The sequence below is a fragment of the Scyliorhinus torazame genome, chromosome 10 (genome assembly GCF_047496885.1).
Source record: "Scyliorhinus torazame isolate Kashiwa2021f chromosome 10, sScyTor2.1, whole genome shotgun sequence".
NCBI classification, from domain to species: domain Eukaryota; kingdom Metazoa; phylum Chordata; class Chondrichthyes; order Carcharhiniformes; family Scyliorhinidae; genus Scyliorhinus; species Scyliorhinus torazame.
This window is the reverse complement of record NC_092716.1, coordinates 154,432,187-154,439,097: the sequence shown is the minus strand read 5'-3', so window position 1 is coordinate 154,439,097 and position 6,911 is coordinate 154,432,187.

The window sequence follows — 6,911 nt, the reverse complement described above, 5'->3', positions numbered from 1 at the left end:
CATATGAGCTAGTGCCTGAAGCTTACAGACAAAGATTGAGAAATTTAAGGAAAGAATTTGGTCAAACATACATGGAGTTTGAAAGGCTCAAACAGAGTAATTTTGATAGGTGGATAAGGGCCTTGAAAATAGACCAAACGTATCAAGCACTCAGAGAAATTATACTTTTGGAGGAGTTTAAAAATTCAATTCCTGATGTAGTGAGAACTCATGTGGAAGAGTATTGCTGCTAACTTTAGCCTTAGTCTAATTGCTCTGTTCTATCACCTTTGCTCTTGAGTCGCCAGGTATCTTTCTGATACCGCCACATGGTTCAAGTCCGAGTAATGATCAATAATCCAACACACCGCTTCGTAAGAGTTAAATCAACGCACATTTATTATATACAGTAATCAATACTTATGCATAAATTCTACGTCTAAGCTACTTCCTACAACTAACAGGCCAATACTTAACTTTGGAAATGGCCCACCAGGTCAGGGAAACGAATGGCCTTTCATTTGGGTTCTGAGCCTGCGGGATTCGAAGCTGGTACAGATAGATAGCTAGGAGCGTCTATCTCGTAGCAAGCGTTGAAGTAAGACTTACGATTTGAGCGGCTGTTGCAGAAGGGTGGTGGAAGGGGTGGTAGAAGGGGTAGCAGAAGGGTCGATTTGAACTTGGACTCTATTCTTATAGTCCCCAGGGCCTTCCCGCCTTTCGGGGCGGACCCTGTACCTGGTTCCAAGTGATTGGACTTTGTCCCAATCACTTGGTTCGATATTCTCCAATGCTGGAGCGATTCCTTGATCGATGGGCGGTCTTGGGGTGATCGTTCACCTCCCTGTGTGTAGGCTCCTGTTGGCGCCGAAGAGTCTGGGTTGGCTTTGTGTGTCTAAAATGTTGCACATTGTTCCCGGGGATTGCTCATTAGTACTCCGATGGCTGGTGTTTTGTTGTGCTGATGGCTGCAGGTATCGATTTTGTCTGGCCTTCCCAGAGGTGAATACACAGTTTACCTGCAGCTGCTTGTTTTAGTCCTGTTGGCTGATTTTCCCATCAGCCTTTTCCGTTCGCCATTTTAAATCGGGGTTAGCCATTCTAAATCAGGAGTTAGCCATTTTAACTCGGGAGTTAGCCATTTTAACTGGCTACAAGAGCAGCGGGTTAAAACTGCGAGGTTAGCAGCAGAAATTGCAGATGATTATGATTTAGTTCATAAATCAAGGCTTGGTTTCCGGTATCAGTTTCAGCCGGTGAGGGATAGACACTGGGGACTTGAGAAATATTCAAGTGGTAAAGGTAAAGGTGATCTGATGGGAGACAATAAAGAGAGTGTACCTCAGATTAAAAAAGAAATCCAAGAGGGTGGAAGAGAAATGAAAAGTTTCAAATGTTTTCACTGTAATAAACTAGGCCATGTAAAGTCACAGTGTTGGTGGTTGAAGAAAAGCACTGGGAAGGCTGATGTGGTAAAACAGGATATATAGACAGTGGGGTTTGTTAGAGTGGCAAAGGAAAGCCCAAGGAAAGCGAAGGAGGTGCAAACGATTGTACAGCCTGTTCAAGAAGTAATTGATAAGAAGGTGCCAGATGTCTTTAAAGAATTTACTTGTGTGGGTAAAGTTTACTCGTGTATCAGGAGGAGCAGGTAAAGAAGTCACAATTTCAAGAGATACAGGAGCTAGCAAATCTTTAATGGTAAGAGATGAGGAGTTATGTAGTCTGGGAAGAATGTTGCCAGGAAAGATAGTAATATGTGGAATTCGGGGTGAGAGGAGTAGCGTTCCATTATATAAGGTAAGGTTGGAAAGTCCAGTGAAGAGTGGTGAAGTGGTAGTAGGAGTAATAGAGAAACTATCTTGTCCAGGAATACAGTTTATCTTGGGTAATGATACAACTGGATCGCATGTGGGAGTGATGCCTACTGTGGTTGATAAGCCAGTGGAAAATCGGACAACTGAAGTGTTGAAGGACAAATATCCTGGGATTTTTCCGGATTGTGTCGTAACAAGGTCGCAAAGTCACAGGTTAAGACGAGGAGAAATCAAAGAGTGAAGTTGAAGTGAAATTATAAGAAACTATTTTTGATCAGATAGTTGAACAAGAACAGGTGGAGGATGAGGCGGATATTTTTAGTTCAGGAAAATTGGCGGAGTTACAACAAAAAGATCTAGAAATAAAACAGATGTATCAGAAAGCATACACTGAAGAGGAATCTGCGTGTATACCAGAGTGTTATTACCGTGAAAGTGATGTCTTGATGAGAAAATGGAGATCTGTACATATGCAGGCGGGTGAAAAGTGGGTAGAAGTTCATCAAGTAGTATTGCCGGTGGGGTATTGAAAAGGAGGTGTTGCGAGTGGCACATGAGGTACCAATGGGAGGTCATTTGGGGATAAGGAAAACTCAAGCTAAAATCCAGAAACATTTTTATTAGCTTGGACTGCATAAAGATGTGATGCACGATCAATTGCACAAAGACTTGAGTTGGATACAACTGAGGCTTTATTGCTCTAAGATGTGTGGCCTCCCACAGCAGCTGGTGAAATGGCTGCAGCATGGAGGACACACACATTTATACTCTGCCTACTGGGCGGAGCCAGCAGGCAGGGACTACCAACCTACCTGTAGTACAGGTCCTACCATACATCACCTAATAGAGGTGCAACAGTGGTTTACCACATTCACCCCCTGTTAAAATTGAGTCCGGCAGGGGTGGTGAAGAACTATATACAACAAATGGGTTTTACATTTACAATATTTGAGAGAGAAAAAATGTCTTTTGAAGTCCAGTGGACCAGTTAGAGGTTTAACCGGTCCGGGGCCTTGATGTGCCGCTGGGAGCGACGTAGTGGTGGCGGCGATGCCGATGCTGGTGTGATGTTCGGTGACTCCGGGAGCATGCCGATATCCTCTTCATCCTCTGGCGTGGGCAGGGGGAGGACGGATGATCCTGGGGGGGGTTGCTGCTGGGAGCCGTGTGTGCGTGCGTGCGTGTGTGTGTGTGTGTGTGTGCGCGCGTGCGTGTGTGCGCGTGTGCGCATGTGTGCGTGTGCGCGTCCGTCCGTCCGTCCTGCTGGTGCCAGGTCCCTGAGGGAGACAGTATCCTGGCAGCCGTCGGGGTACGCCACGTAGGCATACTGGGGTTTGCATGGAGCAATTGCACCCTCTCCACCAACGGTTCCGCCTTCTGGGGTCGGACGTGCCTACGGAGCAGGGCGGGTCCTGGAGCTGCGAGCCAAGTCGGGAGCGACACCCCAGGTGTGGACTTCCTGGGGAAGGCAAAAAGACTTTCATGGGGTGTGTTGTTAGTGGCGGTGCATAGTAGTGACCGAATGGAGTGTAGTGTATCAGGGAGGACCTCCCGCCAGCGGGAGGCCGGGAGGTTCCTGGACCAGAGGGCCAGTTGGACGGCCCTCCATACCGTCCCGTTCTCCCTCTCTACCTGTCCGTTTCCCCGGGGGTTATAGCTTGTCGTCCTGCTGGAGGTGATGCCCCTGCTGAGCAGGAACTGACGCAGCTCACCACTCATGAATGAGGATCCCCTGTCACTGTGGATGTAGGCGGGGAAGCCGAATAGAGCGAAGATTGTGTTGAGGGCTTTGATGACGGTGGCAGACGTCATGTCGCATGGGATGGCGAAGGGGAATCTGGAGTACTCATCGACCACACTGAGAAAATATGTGTTACGGTCGGTGGAGCGGAGGGGCCCTTTGAAATCCATGCTGAGGCGCTCAAAGGAGCGGGAGGCCTTCACCAGGCACACACAGTCCGGCCGGTAGAAGTGCGGCTTGCACTCCGCGCAGACCTGGCAGTCCCTGGTGATTGTCCTCGATGGAGTAGGGCAGATTGCAGGCCTTTATAAAATGGTACAACCGTGTGACTCCCGGGTGACAAATGCTGTCGTGCAGGGCCCGGAGTTGGTCTACTTGTGCGCTGGCACATGTACCTCGGGATAGGGCGTCTGAGGGCCCGTTGATCTTGCCGGGGCAATACAAAATCTCGTAATTGTAGGTGGAGAGCTCGATCCTCCACCTCAAGATCTTATAATTCTTGATCTTGCCCTGCTGTGTGTTGTTGAACATGAAGGCTACCGACCGTTGGTCAGTGAGGAGAGTGAATCTCCTGCCGGCCAGGTAATGCCTCCAATGCCGCACAGCTTCAACGATAGCTTGGGCCTCTTTTTCGACGGATGAGTGCCGAATTTCTGAGGCATGTAGGGCGTGGGAAAAGAATGGCATGGGTCTGCCTGCCTTATTGAGGGTGGCGGCTAGGGCGACGTCTGATGCGTCGCTCTCTACTTGAAAGGGCAGTGTCTCATTTACTGCGTGCATCCCAGCCTTGGCGATATCGGCTCTGATACGGGCAAAGGTCTGTTGTGCCTCGGCTGTCAGGGGAAAATGGGTGGACTGAATGAGTGGGCGGGCCTTGTCTGCATCGTTTGGGACCCACTGGGCGTAGTATGAAATGAACCCCAGACAACGTTTGAGGGCCTTGGTACAGTGGGGAAGGGGGAGCTCCATGAGGGGATGCATGCGGTCGGGATCGGGCCCCAGAACTCCATTCTGGACTACATAGCTGAGGATGGCTAAGCGGGTCGTGCTAAACACGCACTTATCCTTGTTGTAGGTGAGGTTTAGGAGAGTGGCGGTGTGGAGAAACTTGGAATGGTTGGCGTCATGGTCCTGCTGATCATGGCCGCAGATGGTGACATTGTCTAGGTACGGAAAGGTGGCCCGCAAACCGTACCGGTCGACCATTCGGTCCATCTCCCTTTGGAAGACCGAGATCCCGTTGGTGACGCCGAAAGGAACCCTGAGGAAGTGATAGGTGACCGTCTGCCTCAAAGGCAGTGTATGGACGGTTCGATTTACGAATGGGGAGCTGGTGATAGGCGGATTTGAGGTCTACCGTTGAGACGACCCGGTTCTGTGCAATCTGATTGACCATATCAGATATGCATGGGAGGGGGTACGTGTCAAGCTGCGTGTACCGATTGATGGTCTGGCTGTAGTCCACGACCATTCTGTGTTTCTCCCCAGTTTTAACTACAACCACTTGGGCTCTCCAGGGGCTGTTGCTGGCCTCGATGATGCCTTCCCGAAGCAGCCGCTGGACCTCGGACCTGATGAAGGTCCTGTCCTGGGTGCTGTACCATCTGCTCCTGGTGACGATGGGTTTGCAATCCGAGGTTAGATTTGCGAAGAGGGAAGGCGGATCGACCTTTAGGGTCACAAGGCCGCACACAGTAAGGGGTGGTAGGGGCCCGCCGAATTTCAGGGTTAGGCTCTGGAGGTTGCACTGGAAGTCCAGGCCGAGTAGTAGGGCAGCGAGGCGGAAGCCGCTGAATTCTACGCCCTGGACCGTGAGTGTGACTGTACAGTACCCCCGGATTGCCACGAAATGGGATTCGGAGGCCAGGGAAATTCTTTGGTTGGTGGGGTGTACCGCGAGGGAGCAGCGCCTTACCGTATCCGGGTGTATGAAGCTTTCAGTGCTCCCGGAGTCCAGCAGGCAAGAGGTCACGTGTCCGTTGATTTTGACGCTGGTCGATGCGGTGGCCAGGTTGTGCGGTCGTCGCTGGTGTCAGATGATGGGGAGCCCGGGGGGCACAGGTCCTGGAACGCTGGCGGTGCCCATGTGCCGTGGGGGAGACAAGATGGCGGTGCATGAAGATCTTGAGGAGGACAAAATGGCGGCACCCATGGGCCACACGTGGCGGGGGTTGAACAAGATGGCGGCGCCCATGGGCAACACGTGTTGCGCGGAGGGGAGGATGTCGGCGCCCACTGGCCGCGCTTGGTCTGAGGGGGAGAAGATGGAGGCGCCCACTGGCCGCTCGTGGTCTGAGGGAGAGAAGATGGCGGCGCCCACTGGCCACATGTGGTCCGGGGAGGTGAAGATGGCGGCGCCCATTGTCCATAAACGAGGGGGGTGGGGGCGATAACGGCGACTGCACGGGCCTGGCACACCGCGGCGGAGTGCCCCTTCTTACCGCAAGCCTTACAAAGGACAGCGCGGGCCGGGCAGCGTTGGTGGGGGTGTTTTTGCTGGCCGCAAAAATAACATCGGGGACCCCCGGGGTTCGCTGGCTGGCGCGTGGCGCAGGCGTATTGGCTGGGGAAAGGCCCCCGCTGGGACGGCCGTCTGTGGGGTCCACGATGCGTAGGAGGGGTGGGCCGCGCGGCTGGGGGTGTATGCCTGAATGTTGCGCGAGGCGACCGTCATAGAGAACGCTAGCTTCTTTGTCTCTGCTAGGTCGAGCGTGGCCCCTTTTAAAAAAAATAAAATAAAAAATGTTTATTAAGAATTTTGAACAAAATTTTCACCCCACCCCCCCCGATACACAAAAGAAAGAAAGCTTGCATAGCAAGACATGAACATGGCAAGTCAATATGATAGAGCTTTGTACATTGGTTCCTCCCGTACATATCAGTTTCCCGGATCATTCATGTATTTTCTTGCTCTAATGCCCCCCAGAAAGGCCCCCCCCCAAAAAAAAGATGTCCCCCCCCCCTGGGTTGCTGCTGCTGCTGTCCGACCTTCCTCTAACGCTCCGCGAGATAGTCTAGGAACGGTTGCCACCGCCTGTAGAACCCCTGCGCAGACCCCCTCAAGGCAAACTTTATCCTCTCCAACTTGATAAACCCTGCCATATCATTTATCCAGGCCTCCACGCTGGGGGGCTTCGCCTCTTTCCACATTAACAAGATCCTTCACCGGGCTACTAGGGACGCAAAGGCCAGAATGCCGGCCTCTTTCGCCTCCTGCACTCCCGGCTCATCCACTACTCCAAATAGTGCTAGCCCCCAGCTTGGCTTGACCCAGACTTTCACCACCTTAGATATTGTTCCCGCAACTCCCCTCCAGAACCCCTCCAGTGCCGAGCATGACCAAAATATATGGACATGGTTCGCTGGACTTCCTG